Here is a 22,493-nt window from a genome sequence, read left to right as displayed (position 1 = left end):
AGTCTAAAAGGCCTAATACACTTAGTGGGGTGCCATCTGATCTCAGGGAATGGAGCTGGATGCCATGCAAGGCTCTGACACCCACCTGGCTCAGCTGCAGGTTGGCAGATAGATTCAGCACCTCCAGGAGGGATCTGACCATGGTCTGGGGCTGGCTGTGGGAGAGGAATCAGGAACAAGGTCTGGGAAAAGCCCTTGTAGTTCTTGCAGCCCTGTCAAACAGCTGTGCCTCAGGGTCGGATGGCTAAGGCTGATGGGCAACTGGATGTTTTGGCTATTTTTCAGGCAGTAACCTTGAAAGGAAAGGCTGTTGAGGAATCCAAGGGGCTCCAGCACATCTGGAGAGAGGAACAGACTCAGGCAACAGGGGGCATGATGCTCAAATGAAAGGTGCTATAGCTGTTCTAAACCTTGAAATGCCCCAGATGTAATCCTGATGATGTCCAGCTGTAGCTTCAGAAGCTGTAAGGAGGGGAAATGACCAAAGGCATCAACTGGCAGGATGGGAACTGTGCCTTGAAGACATAATGCTTCTATATCCTGGGGCACTGCCATCAGGGTCTGAGGTAGGTCTTTAACATTGAAGCATGATGCAAAAATGTGCAGTCCTGGTGGCAAGGAACAGAATGGGATGTAGGAGGAGAGGTGAGGCAACAAGGAGCTATCTGCTACGGTGCAGTCAGAGGCAGTCCATACCCAGCTCATCAAGATGAAGCTTATCAAGGCCAGCACCACTAAGAGAGGCAGGAGAGAGGAGGAGAATGGAGATCTTCCCATCCTTGGCACTGCTTTTAGAAAAAGAGAAGAAAGAATAGGGATGTCAAATCTCACAATAGCAGATAATCCCAGCTCAGGGTTTTCTTCTACACATAACTTCCTTGGGAGTCCTGAGACATATTGGAGAAACAGTTGTGTGATTGCCATATGAGGAAGACATTTGGCTAAGTAGGGAACTCAGGTAGTACAGGTTCAGTTGTGCATCCCTGCAGGTAGAAAGCCAGTGGAGGCAGAAACATGGAAAGGGCAGCAACAAGAGCCAGATACTCATAACTCATGATAGATCCCAGAGAGACACTGGTGACACTTCCCTACTTCCTGCTGGGGGAGATTAGTTCATGTTACTAAGCTCTTAAGAGGAGAGACCTCAGGTATTAAATGGGCTACTTCCAAGACTTGGCAGCAAATATACTTGACTCAATACATAGTGAATTGGATGAGATAAAAATGGTAATGACAGAAACATAAAAAGACCGAAACATTTACTTTTCTTTGATCCTTAATCAAGAGACACACATTGGACCAATTTCTTGGCTCTATTTTAGGCCAATTGAGGCAGTCAAATGTCAAAGAAGTTATTGCTTGCCTGAGGTCAAAGAAGTAGAAAGTGGCAGAGTTATGACTATAGTCTAGGTTTTCTGTTTCCAAGATTAGTGGTTCCATTATGAAGTTTTAAGGGAAGACTAAAAAGAACATATAAGGTGAATTCTACCGGGGAATTTATGGAAAAGAAGAAGCTTCAAAAGTTCAGGTAAAATATCAAGAAAGTAGAGGAAATAAGTAGGGTAAAGATGAAGCTGGAAAAACAAAGGAAACATGAAATTTTGATACTTTTGTCTTCACAACTAGAGCTGGAGGTAGAAGTTTGCTTTGACCCTTTTACTACTGTTTACTTATCCTCTCATGGTAAGGCCTCCAATTTCCTATTATGAAGTCAGCAGTAATCGTATGTTTCCTATCTGGGTCCCTGAAAAGATGGAAAGAGGCAGATCAGCCTGGTGCTATGAGAATGACAGATGTCAGTTAAACAAAAATAAAAAGTGTTATCCTCCTGAGAGAGTTTGGACTTATTCAATTTCTCATACCCATGAGCAAAGGAGGATTTTCTATCAAAAGACATGGATTTCTCTGTCTTTCTCTTGAGATAACATGTGTGGATGACCACAGAAAGCTGGCTCTGGAAGCATAGAAGCTGCCTTTCCTTGAATAATGTCTCTTTAAAGGGATCTGGAGCATGAGAAGTGTACATGCTTCAGATTTCAGTGAAAAGTTCAGAGGAGGCCTGAGAAGAAGGTCCTGGGAATGAATCATCTAGATGATTCAGCCTTGCAAAGCTATCCACCTCATTGTGGATATCATTCAATACAATTGGTGCTCTATTATTTCCATGGCTATTTCCTCACTTTTTTGAAAGTGTGCTTCTTGAGCTCTGCCTGAATGTGTCAAATAGCATGCCCTGTTGTTCCTGGGCTTCCCTCTCTATTCCAGTATCTAGGGAGATTTCAGAGGCTGGTATAGATCTCAGACCAAGGAGACACAATGGTCTTACGGGAGAGATCCTAGGAATATAGAATTCTGAGCTATGCAATGGTCCTTTGCTTTCAGGAAATCAACTTTGATAATATTACCTAAGGCATACTTACATTATCCACAAACGACAGCTCCTCATTTGATTAAAGTGTGGCAAGGCTTAACACACAGATTCCTCTTATATGCCACCAATCCCTGCCAGGCTTCAGGCCTCTGGCTTCCCCTGGAGAGGGGCAGGGTCTTTCTGTGGGAGAGATTCTTCATTTCTGCTTTCTGCCCTGTCAGTTTCTACTTAACTTGCTCTTCCACCTTGTTCACAAGGCTTACCTGGCAGCTGTTTATCTCTGAGCAGAGAAAATGGAAGTCAGCGGAGATAGGGTTGAAATTTCTCAGGAAGGATTTTTTCTCAACTTATCCTGGAGCAAGAGTAAAACTGTTTTTTCTGTGACTCTTTCCTCCTCAGTGGCCACTGGCTAGCCTCTGTCACACACAGGTGTAACTCCTTTGTTATTAACTGTCAGGTGGGAATTTCTAGGGAAGGAGGAGAGTGCTTTGTTAACCCCTTAACAGCTCCCCAAATTGCATTACATTCTCTTCCTTTCCCCTCCCAACTACCTTTTCTATTTCATGATTTCTCTTTTTTCAGTTTGGTTTGGGGATTTCAGTTTTCACTAATTTTGTATCATATCCTCCTACTCTCTGAAAGAACGAGTTCCAGCTCCATTTTTCAGGAGAGTTTTTTTTTCTCTCACAATTAGAGAGGCCCACAATCTCTATCATTTTTACCTCCCTTTATAGCAGTACAATTGAAGAGGGACTCAGTCCTGCTGACGGAAACTTGACCTTCCCACTTAAGTTGGGAGTGCAGCATAGAAGGGAGAAGAGGAAAGTTGGATTTTTATCTGAATGGTCGGATCTTATTTTCCAGAGGACACCGACCATTGGGAAACTTCTGGGAAATAAGTCAAAAAATCAAAGCCAGGTCTGGGTTTTATCTATACACCAAATCTGTCTCTTTTGCTGTTCATTTGGGTATAAAGATTTGCTTAAGAGGTGTCTCAACCCACAACCCTTGTGTATATGCAGCACAAGATTACTGGGAGGATAAGATTACTAAAATAGTTACTGCAATTAAAATGGTCTTGATATGGTTTGGCTGTGTCTCCAACCAAAATCTCATCTTGAATTGTAATCCCTATAATCACAATAATTTCCACGTGTCAAGGGAGAGACAAGGTGGAGGCAATTGAATCATGGGGGGTGGCTTTCCCCAAGCTGTTCTCATGATAGTTAGTTCTCACGAGATCTGATGGCTTTAAAGTGTGTGGCAGTTCCACCTGTATTCATTCTTCTTCCTGACACCCTGTGAAGAAGGTGCCTTGCTTCTCCTTTGCCTTCCATCATGACTGTAAGTTCCTTGAGGCCTCCCCAGCCATGCTGAAGTGTAAATCAATTAAACCTTTCCTTGTTAAAAAAAAAAACAAAAGTAACTTTATTGATATAAAATTTGTATACCTCAAAATTGATCCATTTTAAGTGTGCAATTCAGCAAATTTTGGCATATTACAAAGGCTTTACTTTTATGTGTCCAACTCTTGTTGAGAACTCTTGATCTTACAGTGTTGTAGGAATTCTAGACTGAGTCATGAGTTCCAACTGTACACTGGCTAGTAAAACACAAAAACTGTAATTTGTGTCCCATTTTAAATAAAAAAGAATGGAAATTTAAAGGAATAATAGAGAAATATCAGTATTTTGGGCTGCAATAACATTATCATACATCATGTGGAATGAGGCAAATGCCTTAGTTGCTGTTGTAACTTTTACAATGGATAATTAATAAGCCATACTGTATAAATAAAAAAATTTTTGTTTTATGCTATTAAAAATCTATATGTGGAAAAAAAGAAAAACCTAATTGTAACTCATATAATCTCTCTTTCTTATCAATATATATTATACATACAGTCATAAGAGAAGGTGTTTCAGTAACACAGGTAACAATGTCTACATTAGATTAGAAGGTAAACTCTATACAAATCAGAAAATCAATTTATGTCATTTAGGTATGTGTAATTAGAAAAGTTACATAGAATACATTGCATATTTCTGGCTTAGAAACTGCTGGATCCAGTGATCCAATTCTGTTAAATTCCTTCTCTCTCACATTTGGAAAACCTTTCTTTTTTATCAATGCCAATTTCTAAAATGTTATTTAAATAAATGGCCATCCTAAATTATATTAAAAAAAGATGTATCAACCTCCTAGAGTGAGACTTTTGAGAAAAGGGGCTACTTCTAAACTTCTATCACTTTGTCCATTTTCTTAATTTTATACCCAATACCTGTGTGGCAAAGTTTGTTAGCTGCATACTTAATATCCAATTTTATTATCTTCCTGACTAATGCAACCTCAATTTTGTTCAATTTGAGAATGTGCCCAGTTTAATACATTAGATGTTGCAGTCTCTCTTGTTTATGATGGTTATCATTTGACATGCTTATGTTTAGAAATATAAATGGAATGTGGTTTTACCTCTTTCTTGTTGTCTGATACTTCAGATGGCATCTTCAGATAATAAGGTGAACTTAAGGATGGAAACATACACTACAAAAGATTTGTCAAAAGGCAGGAAAGCCTAGGTCCCTGATGACATCTTGGCACTGCTCACCTCTGGACTGCAGTGGACTGATTATCTTTAGAAACACCCATGAGAGAAGAAAACTAAACCTTTATGTTGCATGAATTACTGTTACTTGAGTTTCTATTATAGGCAACTGAATATAAGTCTACTATGTGCAGCAAATTTGAGTCCCTGGATAGATCTTGAGTTTCTAACACTTAATGGTGTAAAATGTGGAGTAATTGAATTACTTAATAAGAAGAAATAATTATTTATTCCAACTATAGATTCTTTGTTTCTTTGGACATAATTGAGTTGTTACCTTTTAAAAATGGTTCTGCTTTTATTATGATGATTAATAGTATATGTTTTGATATATAAATGGCTTATGTTATTTTTTATTTTTATTTTTTACTTTAAGCTCTGGGGTACGTGTGTAGATTGTGCAGGGTTGTTATATAGGTATACACATGCCATGGTGGTTTGCTGCCTCCACCCCATCAGCTACATTAGGTATTTCTCCTAATATTATCCCTCCCCAACCACCCCATCCCCTGCTATCCTTCCCCTAGCCCCCAACCCTCCAACAGACCCCAGTGTGTGATATTGCCCTTCCTATGTCCATGTGTTCTCATTGCTCAACACCCACTTATGAGTGAGAACATTTGGTGTTTGGTTTTTTGTTCTTGTGTCAGTATGCTGAGAATGATGGTTTCCAGATTCATCCATGTCCCTACAAAGGACACAAACACATCCTTTTTATGGCTGCATAGTATTCCATGGTGTATATGTGCCACATTTTCTTTATCCAGTCTATCTTTGATGGGCATTTGGGTTGGTTCCAAGTCTTTGCTATTGTAAACAGTGCCACAATGAACGTGTGCATGTGTCTTTATAATAGAATGATTTATAATCCTTTGGGTATATACCTAGTGATGGGATTGCTGAGTCAAATGGTGTTTCTACTTCTAGGTCCTTGAGGAATTGCCACACTGTCTTCCACAATGGTTGAACTAATTTACACTCCCACCAGCAGTGTAAAAGTGTTCCTGTTTCTCCACATCCTCTCCAGCATCTGTTGTCTCCAGATTTTTTAATGATCACCATTCTATCTGGCAGGAGACAGTATCTCAATGTGGATTTGATTTGAATTTCTCTAATGACCAGTGATAATGAGCATTTTTTCATGTTTCTTGGCCATATAAATGTCTTCTTTTGAAAAGTCTTCATATCTTTTGCCCACTTTTTGATGGAGTTGTTTCTTTTTCTCTTGCATATTTGTTTTAGTTCTTTGTAGATTCTGGATATTAGGCTTTTGTCAGATGGGTAACTTGCAAAATTTTTTTCCCATTCTGCTGGTTGCTGGTTCACTCTAATAGGCAAGGACTTCATGACTAAAACACCAAAAGCAATGGCAACAAAAGCCAAAATAGACAAATGGGATGTAATTAAACTTAAGAGTTTCTGCATAGCAAAAGAAACAATCATTATGTTCTTTAAAAGAGATGAGTGTCCAGTTTGATTGCTCATAAAAAATTCAAAAACAATAAAGGTTTAAAATATGTTGTTTTAATAAACACAGACAAATAAAGGTAGGTATCCAAAACATGACAACTAAAACTCTCTTTTAATTAAAGTTGGTTCTTGTATTAGTAGTAAGCAGGGTGCTTGTGGGGAGAGATAGGCAAATGTAGATGGAAGTTTCCTGGGTAAAGTTCTTATTTGGGAAGATTCATTGGATTGTATGGCATGTTCTTCCCGTCTCTCTTGCTCTGTCTTTTTTGTTGTCATTGTTCCAGGCATCTAGTATGAAAACCACAAGGCCAGGGTTTGCTACCAAGAACCACTCTCTCTTTTGCAGAAAGGGCTGATTCTGAGTGAAATAGAAGGACTAGGGTGCCAAATTAACTCCTCTCCACAAAGTGACCTCACATGGAAAAGTATTTGAGAAGCTCCATAAATACATGCTAAAGGCTCACCAAAGACAGTAGCATTATCCTGTCTTTACACATAAAGTAGAGGGGAAGCTTGCATAAGTGGTGTGTCTAAAAGCATTGCTTTAAATTATACATCTTTTTTAAAATATTAATTTTTCTTAACTCCACATCTTTTGTAAATTGGGTGAAGAATGTGTACTTGTCATGGAAAAATTAGGAAATAAAGATATTAGCATAAAAGAGGAAACAAAGAATCTAAATTACCCATAAATCCATGACTCCACGTTTGTGTACAATTTAATAATATTGTTTCATGATCTGCCATTTTCACTCAATAACATATTTTTATGTGAAATACATTTTACATAAATATTTCTATAATTTGTGTAGTTATTACCTTAAGACTACTAAAAAGAAACCCCTTAGTTCTTCTATTGCACTCGTTTCTCCTCTAAAGTATTCCTTTCTGGGATAAATCCAGCTCTTTGGCTTGCATGGCCATGCAGTTCTGAAGTTAGCTATGTAGGACTTAACCACATTTCCCAGAGTAGAAGGTATGGTACAGCAGAATTCTTATTAGACTTGAAGTCAGAAGGACTGATTCCTCCACTTACTATGTGTGACCCTGGACAGTATACTAGATTTCTTTGAATCTCATCTGCAAAATGAGTATGGAAATATCTCCCTTAACTATGTGACCAAATTTGTGAGGATGAACTGAACTATGTACAAGTGTTTAGGAAATGCTGAAGAGCCTACAAATGAAAGACATTAATAATATTAACTGAAATAGATTCCATCAATGCTATGTATGAGATCCTGTCTTGATTTACCTCATTTATTCATCAAATCCACTATCTGACAAAAATATGATCATTAGTTCTATTTTACAGTCTAAACAAATGTAGGCAGAAAGATCAAATAATTTGCATAAGCTCACACAATTAGTGACTTGGCTTTGATGTAATCTATTTCATTCTATAGTGTTGGTCCTTTCCCCCGACAATAGTAAAATGTGTGGACTCCATTGTTAGCCTGCCTGGGATCATATACCATCTCCAACTAGGTTAAGTTACCCTTTTTGCCTGTTTGACTCTTCATAAATTAGACATACAATAGTACTGACCCAATCTCTTCAGGTTGCATAAGTAGGAAATAAAATTATACATAGAAAAGACTTGGAGCATTACCTGACACAAAATAGGTGGCTTCAAATGTTGTTATTATTTTCAAAGTTGCCAAGAGAGCAAACCCTGTTGTGGTGAATTTGGATATGTAAACCTGTTAAACGAATACACACTCTTTTCTCATAATATTGTCGCACTTGCACCTTACGTTGTAAGTATTCTAGTAATCTTGACTGTACATAATGTTTGGTTGTACAAATAAATTTTGCTTTGTGAGGGAATTAGTTGTAATTGAGGAACATTCGAAGTTTGCTCAGCTTAACAAGCATTTAAAGGCATCTAATAAACACCATGACTTGTATTTGAAAGTAGAAAATAGTTTCTTTTTTTTTTTTGAGACGGAGTTTCGCTCTTGTTACCCAGGCTGGAGTGCAATGGCGCGATCTCGGCTCGCTGCAACCTCTGCCCCCTGGGTTCAGGCAATTCTCCTTCCTCAGCCTCCTGAGTAGCTGGGATTACAGGCACGTGCCACCGTGCCCAGCTAATTTTTTGTAATTTTTAGTAGAAACGGGGTTTCACCATGTTGACCAGGATGGTCTCTATCTGTTGACCTCGTGATCCACCCGCCTCGGCCTCCCAAAGTGCTGGGATTACAGGCTTGAGCCACCGCGCCCAGCCAGTTTCTTTTTTTTTAAACCTCACATTCACAAGTTGTCTCAATTTTATTTTTGAATTACAATTTTCATTTCCCCTGAGGAAACTACTAACCAACACATTTATTTTTAAATATCAACCTGCTGTGTTCTTTTGAAAGTCTAAGTACTAAGGAAAAGATAACACTGTATTTTTACTGCTACCCATAGTATTTTTTCTCTCTCCTTCTCTCCCTTTGGGATACAGTTTGGCTTTAGAAAAATATGGTATATATGCAGTGTTTGGTCAAATAATTTAGTGTGACAGAAAAGGTTGTGTACCAGTCAAGGTATCTGGGATTGTAAGAAGAGGCATTGAAAAACTAGTGGCTGCACAAATGTATTAACGCAGTAACACAAGGTAGGGAGTTCTGAAACTGTGGTGGAAATATTGCCTGCCTTGACGACCTGTTCTTCTTGAGTCCATTTGCTGATCAGATCTCAGATTACATAAAAGTCATATATCCTGGAAAGGGGTATAGAAACAGGAAACATCCTCAGCAGGCTATGCAAGTGAGAGATGACAGAGTTCTGATAAGACTAAAAAGTTGATATTTACTTATGTCAAAGGAGCAAATAATTGTTTTACCTGGGATGTCCAGGCCCAAATTCATAATGCATTCCTACCTTTTGAACTGAATAACTATCCCTTTCCCAAGAAACTGCTTTAAGTCAAAAAACCTAAAAGGAAAATTGTTGTACACAGATAATATTCTTATATTCTGTATTTTCTGGGACAGTCTGTTTTGGATTAGATGATGAGTCCTAATTTAGGCTTGTGAAATATTATTAAGGAAAATCTTTATTAAGATTTTATTTTATAACAAAAATGGGTTAACTGTAACGTTCAACAAAAAGATAGGTGGTCGAAGGAAGGAAGGTGTTGGAGTCAGTAGCCTTACCCCACAATACCTCGGTACAAATTCTGTGGGAAGTCATTCTCGTGTAGTAGAGGCATTCATTTTTCTCCTAATATCCCTTTTGAAAATTCCCTTTCTTAAATCCTTTACTAGTCAGCTCTTAGCTTCTTGGAAGGAAGGCCCTTCATCTAGGACAATGTTCATCTGACCATATAAACATTCACAATTCATGGCATATTCAAGCACATACTGTGCTTTCTAAAAATGATAATTATAAAAACTTGCAATAAATGGGAGGAAGTTCAAAGTTAAATCACATGAAACAGACATATAAACAAAAAATGCATTAGAGTAATTGAATTCTAAATGCTTTTTTCCTTTAAAATTTTTCATTCATGTTATTTTCACATTCTTTTGTCAACAAATGACAATGAACTGCATTGATTTTATTTTATTTTTTGAACTTAAGCATTATGTCCACAAGTACATTATTGCCCTCTCCAATTTTTAGGGGGAGATATTCTATTATCTAAAACCCAATAAATTTTGACCCATTATATTTTTGGCACTACCTTTTTTTAGGTAAAAATATTAGGCATTTAGAATAATGCATTTCAGAATATTTTGACCAATGTTACTATTCATGGAATTAGAATCTGCCTTTAAGGGGCTCAGAAGGAGGTAATATTTGGATGTCATTAGGGTAGAATATTTTATTGTTCTACAAAAATGTTGATCAATTGCTTATAAGAGCTCGTTTATTGGTAAGGTCCATGTCACCAAAATAATAAAGCCAAATCACAATCAGAAAATATATTTTTCTTTTTTTATTTACAACCTACCAAACAAAATAACATAGTTATAATTTTGTCAGTCTCAGAACTATAAATTTAAATCAAATAGAACATAAAGAATTTTTATCAGATGAATCAGATGAAAACTATCCAGAAAATACCCAAATATATATATTACTCAGTTAATAGTCTAGGTGCCAAAGGGAAACCAAATGCTTCCATTTATCTATATCTATATAATTTGGCAATTTTAATTTGAAAGGGGCCCAACAGATGTTTAATTTCATAGGCTGATATAGTCAATATTACTAGATCCATATTTTTATATTTAATTAGCTATATAATTCTGATTTCTCTTTGTTAGACTATACTGACCTGATCATGGAGAAATAATCTAATATGCCTTAAATTATGTTGGAACTCCCCAGAACTTTCCTCAGGGCTGCCTTTATCTCTTTATTCTGGAGGCTATAGATGAGGGGATTGAAGAGTGGGGTCACCATAGCATAGAAAAAAGTTCTAATTTTCAGCATCCCCATAGAATGTCCGAGTCCTGGGCTCACATACATGACCATAAGAGAGCAATAGAACAGTGATCCCACAGCCAAATGAGACCCACAGTAGGGAAGGCCTTGTGCTTCCTAGTGCTTGAAGGCATACCCAACACAAGTATCATGACAAGAGTGTGGGATCCGATAATAAAGAGGAAGTTACCTAAAATAACTAAGGAGCTGACAGTGTTGTAAAACAGTTGGGTTTTGGGGGCAGAGGCACATGCCAATGCAAATACTGGCCCTGGGTCACACACAACATAGTCAGTAATGTTTGGACCACAGAAGGGCATCTGAGAGATGAGAACAGTGGGGATCAGGAACCACAGAAATCCACAAACCCAGCACATTTTGGCCAGTTTGGCACAGAGATACCCATTTATGATTTTAGGATAGTGAGAGGAATGGTAGATAGCAAGGTACCAGTCAAAGGCCATCACAGTCAAAGTGAGCACTCAGATGTACTCAAGAGAAAAAGAAAAAGAGGAGGACTCAAGATGACGCTGTGAGAACAGCCCAGGATTGGAGCTCGCGTTGTGTCCGCGGAAAGGTGAGTCTGAGCTGCATTTCCAGACTGATCTTTGTTGCCCACGGAACGGGGAAATTCCCAAGTGAAGAGGAGACGCGGGACGCCAGGCAGAACCTACGCCTGGCGAAGCCGGCAGCTGGGGTGGTGGCGGCTGGCCCTACCCAGCGCTCCCCACAGGGCGTGCTTGTCTGGGTGCCCCGTTGAACCAGCAACAGGAGACGTGAGAGGGCTGGACTTGAGACTGAGCTAGACTTGGACAGTGGGCCAGCCAGGGGATCGCAGGGACAGAGCGTTAGGGTTGGCCCAGTGGGACGAACAAAACCGCACGGCCCGAGATGCTCCGAGGGGGAGGGGCATCCACCATTACCGAGGCAACCCGCCCCAACTGAGATACACGCCCATTGCTGATGCAGCCAGCCGGTGCCTAGGCAACCTGTCCCTACTGAGATATACGCCCACTGCTGAGCAGCCTGCCGTTGCCAAGGCAACCCGTCCCTACTGAGATACACGCCCACTGCTGACGCACCCTGCCATTGCCGAGGCAACCCGTCCCTACTGAGATACACGCCCACTGCTGACGCAGCCTGCCGTTGCCGAGGCAACCCGCTACAACAAAGAGACTCCGCCGCAGGGCGTGGCAGAGACCAGAGCAGAGCCTGCAGGAACAGGGCTAATCACACAACAGCAGGGCGGAGCCTCGGCAGCCAAACAGCGGCTAGTCTGCGTCCTAGCTGGGCAGGACCTCAACGGACATCCAAAAATAAAGCCCAAACCCCTCAACACAGAGCATTTGAGAAAAAAAAAGGGTTTTTTAATGAGCTCTGTTGCTGCAGAATCAAACATAGCAGCCTAACAGCCCTGAATGAACAACAGAGCTCACAGCTCAGCAATTAAGCCCCTATAAAGTACAAACTGTCTCCTCAAGCAGCTCCCTGACCCCTCTATATCCAAAAGACTGACATTAGGCAGGCATCATCCTGGGACAAAGATAGCAGAAACAGAAACTGGTAGCATCCCTCGCTGTGCCACAGCTGCTAGAGGTGCACCCCAGACAAGCAGGGTCTGGAGTGGACCTCAGCAGTCGTACAGCGAAGGGGCTAGACTGGTAGAAGGAAAACCAAGCAACATAAATACTTCATCATCAACATTCTGGGTGTCCACTCAGAGACCCAAACGAAAAGTCAGCAACTACGCAGACGACCAGCAGACAAATCCAGAAAGATGGGAAGAAACCAGCGCAAAAAGGAGGAAAACACCCAAAACCAGAACACCTCGCCTCCTAGAAAGGACCAAAACTCCTCACCAGCAAGAAAACAAAGCTGGACGGAGAATGACTGTGACGAAATGATGGAATTAGACTTCAGAAGATGGATAATGAGAAACTTTTGTGAGCTAAAAGATCATGTATTAAATCAATGCAAAGAAACTAAGAACCTTGAAAAAAGATTTGAAAAAAGATTCGAGGAAATGATAACAATAATGAATAACTTAGAGAGGAATATGAATGAATTAAAGGAGCTGAAAAACACAATACGAGAACTTTGCGAAGCAAACACGTTTCAATAGCCGAATTGACCAAGCAGAAGAAAGAATATCTGAAGTCGAAGACCAACTCAATGAAATAAAACGAGAAACCAAGATCAGAGAAAAAAGCGCAAAAAGGAATGAACAAAGTCTCCAAGAAATGTGGGACTATGTGAAAAGACCTAACCTACGTTTGATAGGTGTACCAGAAGGGGACAAAGAGAATGAATCCAAGCTGGAAAATACTCTTCAGGACATCATCCAGGAAAACTTCCCCCACCTAGCAAGACAGGCCAACACTCAATTGCAGGAAATACAGAGAACACCACAAAGATATTCCGCAAGAAGAGCAACCCCAAGGCACATAATCGTCAGATTCAACAGGGTTGAAATAAAGGAGAGAATACTAAGGAAAGCCAGAGAGAAAGGTCGGGTCACCCACAAAGGGAAGCCCATCAGACTCACAGCAGATCTCTCGGCAGAAACACTACAAGCCAGAAGAGAGTGGGGGCCAATATTCAACATCCTTAAAGAAAAGAACTTTCAACCCAGAATTTCTTATCCAGCCAAACTGAGCTTCAGAAGCGAAGGAAAAATAAAATCCTTTGCGAACAAGCAAGTACTCAGAGATTTTGTCACCACCAGGCCTGCTTTACAAGAGCTCCTAAAAGAGGCACTACACATAGAAAGGATCAACCAGTACCAGCCATTCCAAAATCACACTGAATGCTAAAGAGCATCAACATAATGAAGAATCTACAATAACTAACAGGCAAAACAGCCACTTATCATCAAAATGGCAGTATCAAATTCACACATAACAATATTAACCCTAATGTAAATGGACTAAATACACCAATCAAAAGACACAGACTGGCAAATTGGATAAAAAGCCAAAACCCTTCAGTGTGCTGTATCCAGGAAACCCATCTCACATGCAAGGATACACAAAGGCTCAAAATAAAGGGATGGAGAAGATTTACCAAGCTAATGGAAAGCAAAAAAAAGCAGGAGTTGCAATTCTCATCTCTGATAAAATAGACTTTAAAGCAACAAAGATCAAAAGAGACAAAGAAGGCCATTACATAATGGTAAAAGGATCGATACAACAAGAAGAGCTAACGATCCTAAACATATATGGACCCAATGCAGGAGCACCCAGATACATAAGGCAAGTTCTTAAGGACTTACAAAAGGACTTAGACTCCCACACAATAATAGTGGGGGACTTTAACACTCCACTGTCAATACTAGACAGATCAACCAGACAGAAAATCAACAAGGATATCCAGGGCTTGAACTCAGACCTGGAGCAAGCAAACCTGATAGACATTTACAGAACTCTCCACCCCAAATCCACAGAATACACATTCTTCTCAGCACCACATCACACCTACTCTAAAATTGACCACATAATTGGAAGTAAAGCACTGCTCAACAAATGCAAAACAACTGAAATCATAACAAACAGCCTCTCAGACCATAGTGCAATCAAGTTAGAACTCAGAATTCAGAAACTGACCCAGAACCACACAGCTTCATGGAAACTGAACAACTGGCTCTTGAATGTTGACTGGGTAAACAATGAAATGAAGTCAGAAATAAAGAAGTTCTTCGAAACCAATGAGAATGAAGACACAACGTGCCAGAACCTCTGGGACACATTTAAAGCAGTCTCTAGAGGAAAGTATATAGCAATAAGTGCCCATATGAGGAGAATGGAGAGATCCAAAATTGACACCCTATTGTCAAAATTGAAAGAGCTAGAAGAGCAAGATCAAAAAAACTCAAAACCCAGCAGAAGACAAGAAATAACTAAGATCAGAGCTGAGCTGAAGGAGATTGAGACACGAAAAACCCTTCAAAAAATCAATAAATCCAAGAGCTGGTTTTTTGAAAAGATCAACAAAATAGACCACTAGCCAGATTGATTAAAAATAAAAGAGAGAATAACCAAATAGATGCAATAAAAAATGATAAAGGGGAAATCACCACAGATTTCACAGAAATTCAAACCATCATCACAGAATATTACAAACAACTCTATGCGCATAAACTAGTAAACCTGGAAGAAATGGATAAATTCCTGGACTCCTGTGTCCTCCCAAGCCTAAACCAGGAGGAAGCTGAAACTACGAATAGATCAATAACAAGGTCTGAAGTTGAGGCAGCAATTAAGAGCCTACCACACAAAAAAAGCCCACGTCCAGACGGGTTCACAGCCGAATTCTACCAGACACACAAGGAGGAGCTGGTACCATTCCTTCTAAAACTATTTCAAACAATCCAAAAAGAGGGAATCCTTCCCAAATCATTTTATGAGACCAACGTCATCCTGATACCAAAACCCGGCAGAGACCCAACGAGAAAAGAAAACTTCAGGCCAATATCCATGATGAACATAGATGCAAAAATCTTCAATAAAATATTGGCAAGCTGATTGCAACAGCAAATCAAAAAACTTATTCATCATGATCAAGTAGGATTCATCCCAGGGATGCAAGGCTGGTTCAACATATGCAAGTCTATCAACGTAATTCACCACATAAACAGAACCAAAACCAAAAACCACATGATTATCTCAATTGATGCAGAGAAGGCATTTGACAAAATTCAACAGCCCTTTATGCTAAAAACCCTCAATAAACTCGGTATCGATGGAACGTATCTCAAAGTAATAAAAGCTATTTATGACAAACCAACAGCCAATATCATACTGAATGGGCAAATACTGGAAGCATTCCCTTTGAAATCTGGCACTAGACAAGGATGCCCTCTTTCACCACTCCTATTCAATATAGTACTGGAAGTTCTATCCAGAGCAATCAGGCAAGAAAAAGAAATAAAGGGTATTCAAATAGGAAAGGTGGAAGCCAAATTGTCTCTATTTGCAGACGACATGATAGTATACCTAGAAGACCCCATTGCCTCAGCCCCAAAACTCCTGAAACTGATAAGCAACTTCAGCAAAGTCTCAGGATATAAAATCAATGTGCAAAAATCACAAGCATTCCTGTACACCAATAACAGACTTAAAGAAAGCCAAATCAAGAGCGAACTGCCATTCGCAATTGCTACAAAAAGAATAAAATAGCTTGGAATACAACTCACAAGGAATGTAAGGGACCTCTTCAAGGAGAACTACAAACCACTGCTCAACGAAATCAGAGAGGACACAAACAGATGGAGAAACATTCCATGTTCATGGTTAGGAAGAATTAACATCGTGAAAATGGCTATACTGCCCAAAGTAATTTACAGAATCAACGCTATCCCCATCAAGCTACCATTGACTTTCTTCACAGAAATGGAAAAAACCACCATGTACTTCGTATGGAACCAAAAGAGAGCCCGCATAGCCAAGTCAATTCTAAGCAAAAAGAACGCAGTGGGGGGGCATCACACTACCGGATTTCAAACTATACTACAAGGCTACAGTAATCAAAACAGCATGGTACTGGTACCAAAACAGAGATATAGACCAATGGAACAAAACAGAGGCACCGGAGGCAACACAACATACATACAACTATACAATCTTTGATAAACCCAACAAAAACAAGCAATGGGGAAAGGATTCCATGTTTAACAAATGGTGTTGAGAAAACTGGCTAGCCATGTGCAGAAAGCAGAAACTGGACCCCTTCCTGACACCTTACACTAAAATTAACTCCAGATGGATTAAAGACTTAAACATAAGACCTGGCACCATAAAAACCCTAGAAGGAAATCTAGGCAAAACCATCCAGGACATAGGAGTAGGCAAGGACTTCATGAACAAAACACCAAAAGCATTGGCAACAAAAGCCAAAATAGACAAATGGGACCTAATGAAACTCCACAGCTTCTGCACGGCAAAAGAAACAGTCACTAGAGTGGATCGTCAACCAACAGAATGGGAAACAATTTTCACAGTCTACCCATCTGACAAAGGGCTGATATCCAGAATTTACAAAGAACTCAAACAGATTTACAGGAAGAAAACAAACAAGCCTATTCAAAAGTGGGCAAAGGATATGAACAGATAATTTATGAAAGAAGACATATATGAGGCCAACAATCATATGAAAAAATGCTCATCATCACTGGTCATCAGAGAGATGCAAATCAAAACCACATTGAGATACCATCTCACGCCAGTTAGAATGGCGATCATTAAAAATTCTGGAGACAACAGATGCTGGAGAGGATGTGGAGAAAAAGGAACACTTTTACACTGTTGGTGGGAGTGTAAATTAGTTCAACCATTGTGGAAGACGGTGTGGCGATTCCTCAAGGCCTTAGAAATAGAAATTCCATTTGACCCAGCAATCCCATTACTGGGTATATATCCAAAAGTCTGTAAATCTTTCTACTATAAGGACACATGTACACGAATGTTCATTGCAGCACTGTTTACAATAGCTAAGACCTGGAATCAACCCAAATGCCCATTGATAATAGACTGGATTGGAAAAATGTGGCACATATACACCATGGAATATTATGCAGCAATCTGAAATGATTAGTTCCTGTCGTTTGTAGGGACATGGATGAATCTGGAGAACATCATCCTCAGCAAACTGACACAAGAACAGAGAATGAAACACCGCATATTCTCACTCATAGGTGGGTGATGAAAAATGAGAACACATGGACACAGAAAGGGGAGTACTAAACACTGGGGTCTATTGTGGGGAAAAGGGGAGGGCCAGTGGGAGGGGGAGGTGGGGAGGGATAGCCTGGGGAGAAATGCCAAATGTGGGTGAAGGGGAGAAGAAAAGCAAAGCACACTGCCATGTGTGTACCTACACAACTGTCTTGCATGCTCTGCTCATGTACCCCAAAACCTAAAATCCAATAAAAATTAAAAAAAAAAAAATAAAGAAAAAGAACTAGAGAAAATATCCAGTAAAGGAGATGGGTTTTTTCTCTGAAAGGAAGTTGACCAACATCTTGGGAACTGTAGAAGAGACATACCATATCTCTAAAAAGGAAAAATTTCCCAGGAACATAGGATTGTGAAGTTGCTAGTCACACCACAGGGCACAAGCAATGGCTCTATTTGTTGTTATGGTCAGTGCATATGTTGTAATGAAGAGTCAGAAGAGGAAGATTTGAATTGTCCACTCACAAGAGAAAACTTTGACTATAAATTCATTTACAAAAGCAAAGCTGGAAATGGGCTTAGAGACATTCATTCAATCAGTGACCTGGAAGGTCAAGAGATGCATTATCAGTCAGGACTCTTTTACAAAATGTGTTTCTATTTTAAGAATGAAGAGGCAATGAACACGAAGTCATTTTTCAAAAGAATAATTAGGAAGATAATGTAGTTTACTTTTTCTTGGCTATATGGTATATGAGTTTTGGGCATAGTAGGTAGCTGATTGAACAAAAACAAACTTCTGCCAGCTCCTAAATCTCTCCTTAATATGCAATCATACTAGAATGAGGCAATGTTAAACCCCTTTTGTCAGCTCATTATTTTGGGACAGAAATGATTTATGATAGTTTCTGGATAGCATATGACTCAAAGTTAGTACTTTGAGAAGGCACAAATGTGTTAGCTTCTTATTGCAAACCCAGCTTATAGTGCAATAGACTCAGTAAAGAAAGTTTTGACCATTTACATTTCAGCTAAACATATTACTTAACATTATTTACATATGCAAAAGAAATGCACATATTTTAAAATAAATTGGTAGTAATCACAGTAAAGCGATTATCTCTGAGTTTCTATTGCTGCTATTGTTAGCTTAAGTTATTGTCTAATGTTACTTACCAATATTGACTTTTAATGTTAATATTGTAATGCTGCAATGTCTTCTGTAGAAAGCAAAGGCTTTAAGTTTTTGATTAATCTTTCACCTTAATTTCATAAACTGATATAGTGATTATTGGTAAAATCAATATCATATTGATTTCGTCATTATGTACAAAAGTTTGCAGAGATCTAGACATTAAACTATTTTTTGAAGTTTTTTTCATAAAATTTTGAGATTGATTTTCCTTATATGCTTTTTGTAAAATTTAAAATTTCTAGTAAATGACAGAAATTAAACACTTTTATTGTTATAGGTAAAATTCCTTCCTCCTACATTCTGTTTATATATATATATATAAAATTGTACTTCAGGTTCTGGGGTACATATGCAGGATTGTTGCATAGGTACCTAAATGGCAATGTGGTTTGCTGCCTCCATCCCCTCCTCACCTATATCTGGCATTTCTCCCCATGTTATCCTTCCCCAACCTCCCTAGCCCCTGCTGTCCCTCCCCCTGTTCCCCTCCAACAGATCCATGGTGTGGTGCCTGTGTCCATGTGTTCTCATTGTTCAACACTGGCTTATGAGTGAGAATATGTGACGTTTGATTTTCTGTTCTTGTGTCAGTTTGCTGAGAACGATGGTTTCCAGATTCATCTGTGTCCTTACAAATGATACAAACTCATTGTTTTTTTATGGCTGCATAGTATTCCATGGTGTATATGTGCCACATTTTCCTTGTTCAGTCTATCATCAATGGGAATTTGGGTTGGTTCCAGGTCTTTTCTATTGTAAACAGTGATGCAATGAACATATGTGTGCATGTATGTGTCTTTATAAAAGAACGATTTATAATCCTTTGGATATATACCCAATAATGGGATTGCTGGGTCAAATGGAATTTCTCTTTCTAGGTCCTTGAGGAATTGCCACACTGTCTTCCACAGTGGGTGAACTAATTTACACTCCCCCCAACAGTGTAAAAGTGTTCCTATTTCTCCACATCCTCTCCAGTATCCATTGTCTCCAGATTTTTTAATGATCGCCATTCTAACTGGCATGAGATGATATCTCAATGTGGTTTTGATTTGCATTTCTCTAATGACCAGTGATGATGAGCATGTTTTCATATGTTTGTTGGCCTCATAAATGTCTTCTTTTGAAAGGTGTCTGTTCATATCCTTTGCCCGCTTTTGAATGGGTTTGTTTGTTTTTTTCTTGTAAAACTGTTTTAATTCTTTGTAGATTCTGGATATTAGGCCTTTGTCAGATGGGTAGATTGCAAAAATTTTTTCCCATTCTGTTGGTTGCTGGTTCACTCTAATGATTGTTTCTTTTGCTGTACAGAAGCTCTGGAGTTTAATTAGATCCCATTTGTCTATTTTGGCTTTTGTTGCCATTGCTTTTGGTGTTTTAGTCATGAAGTCCTTGCATATGCCTATGTCCTGAATGGTTTTGCCTAGGTTTTCTTCCAGGCGTTTTATGGTGTTAGGTCTTATGTTTAAATCTTTAATCCATCTGAAGTTAATTTTAGTGTAAGGTGTCAGAAAGGGGTCCAGTTTCTGCTTTCTGCACATGGCTAGCCAGTTTTCCAACACTATTAAACAGGGAATCCTTTCTCCATTGCTTGTTTTTGTCAGGTTCGTGAAAGATCAGATGGTTGTAGATGTGTGGCCTTATCTCCAAGGCCTCTGTTCTGTTCCGTTGGTCTATATCTCTGTTTTGGTACCAGTACCATTCTGTTTTGGTTACTGTAGCCTTGTAATATAGTTTGAAGTCAGGTAGCATGATGCCTCCAGCTTTGTTCTTTTTGCTTAGAATTGACTTGGATATGCGGGCTCTCCTTTGGTTCCATATGAAGTTTCTGGTGGTTTTTTCCAGTTCTGTGAAGAGGATCAATGGTAGCTTGATGGGGATAGTACTGTATCTGTAAATTACTTTGGGCAGTATGGCCATTTTCATGATATCGATTCTTCCTAACCATGAGCATGGAATGTTTTTCCATCTGCTTGTGTCCTCACTTATTTTCTTGATCAGTGGTTTATAGTTCTCCTTGAAGAGGTCCTGTACATCCTTTGTTAGTTGTATTCCTAGGTATTTTATTCTCTTTGTAGTAATTGTGAATGGCAGTTTGTTCTTGATTTGGCTCTCTTTGAGTTTGCTAGTGGTGTATAGGAATGCTTGTGATTTCTGCACATTGATTTTATATCCTGAGAGTTTGCTGAAGTTGCTTATCATCTTAAGGAGATTTTGGGTTGAGATGATGGAGTCTTCTAAATACACAATCATGTTGTCTGCAACTAGAGACAATTTGACTTCCTCCTTTCCTAACTGAACACCCTTTATTTCTTTTTCTTGCCTGATTGCTCTGGCTTGAACTATATTGAATAGGAGTGGTGAGAGAGGGCATCCTTGTCTAGTGCCAGATTTCAAAGGGAATGCTTCCAGTTTTTGCCCATTCAGTACGATATTGGCTGTGGGTTTGTCATAAACGGCTTTTATTATTTTGAGATACGTTCCGTCAATACCTAGTTTTTTGAGAGTTTTTAGCATAAAGGGAGTTGAATTTTGTCAAAGGCCTCTGCATCTGTTGAGATAATCATATGGTTTTTGTCTTTAGTTCTGTGTATGTGGTGGATTACATTTATAGACTTGCATAAGTTGAACCAGCCTTGCATCCCTGGGATAAGGCCTACTTGATCGTGATGGATAAGCTTTTGATGTTGCAATCAGTTTGCCAGTATTTTATTGAAGATTTTTGCAACTATATTCATCGTGGATATTAACCTGAAGTTTTCTTTTTTTGTTGAGTCTCTGCCAGGTTTTCGGTAACAGGATGATGTTGGCTTCATAAAATGATTTGGGAAGGATTCCTCTATTTGCATTGTTTGGAATAGTTTCAGGAGTGGTACCAGCTGCTTTTTGTGTGTCTGGTGGAATTGGGCTGTGAATCGATCTGGACCTGGGCTTTTTTGGTTGGTAGGGTATTAATTACTGCCTCAACTTTAGCCCTTGTTATTGGTCTATTCATGGTTTTGACCTCTTCCTTGTTTAGGCTTGGGAATGTGCAAGTGTCCAGGAATTTGTCAATTTTTTCCAGGTTTACTGGTTTATGTGCATAGAGTTGTTTGTAGTCATCTCCGGTGGTTGTTTGTATTTCTTTGGAATTGGTGGTGATATCCCCTTTATCATTTTTTATTGCATCTGTTTGATTCTTCTCTTTACTTTTTTATTAATTGAACTAGTGGTCTGTCTATTTTTTTAATCTTTTTGAAAAACAATCTCCTGGATTTATTGATTTTTTTGAAGGGGTTTTTTTTTTGCATCTGTATCTCCTTCAGTTCTGCTCTGATCTTAGTTATTTCTTGTCTTCTGCTAGCTTTTGAGTTTTTTTTTGATCTTGCTCGTCTAACTCTTTCAATTTTGATGATAGGGTGTGGATTTTAGATCATTCTTTGCTTCTCATGTGGGCATTTATTGCTATAAATTTTCCTCTAGACACTGCTTTAAATGTGTCCTAGAGATTCTAGTATGTTGTATCTTCATTTTTGTTGGTTTTGAAGAACATCTTTATTTCTACCTTCATTTCATTGTTTATTCAGTCAACATTCATGAGCCAGTTGTTCAGTTTCCATGAAGCTGTGCGGTTCTGAGTTAGCTTCTTAATCAAGAGTTCTAACTTGATTGCACTATGGTCTGAGAGACTGTTTGTTATGATTTCTGTTCTTTTGTATTTGCTGAGGAGTGATTTACTTCCAATTATGTGGTCAGTTTTAGAATAGGTGTAATGTGGTGCTGAGA

General features: G+C 39.0%; 1 pseudogene; it reads right to left on the bottom strand.

Moving 5' to 3' along the window:
- Positions 1–10,745: 10,745 nt before the first annotated feature.
- LOC108593424 (olfactory receptor 11H12-like) lies at positions 10,746–18,158 on the bottom strand (annotated as a pseudogene).
- Positions 18,159–22,493: the final 4,335 nt, after the last annotated feature.

This window comes from Callithrix jacchus, chromosome 8 (genome assembly GCF_049354715.1).
Source record: "Callithrix jacchus isolate 240 chromosome 8, calJac240_pri, whole genome shotgun sequence".
Lineage (NCBI taxonomy): Eukaryota > Metazoa > Chordata > Mammalia > Primates > Cebidae > Callithrix > Callithrix jacchus.
Note: the sequence above shows the minus strand (reverse complement) of the source record. Positions and strands in the feature narration are given on the sequence as shown.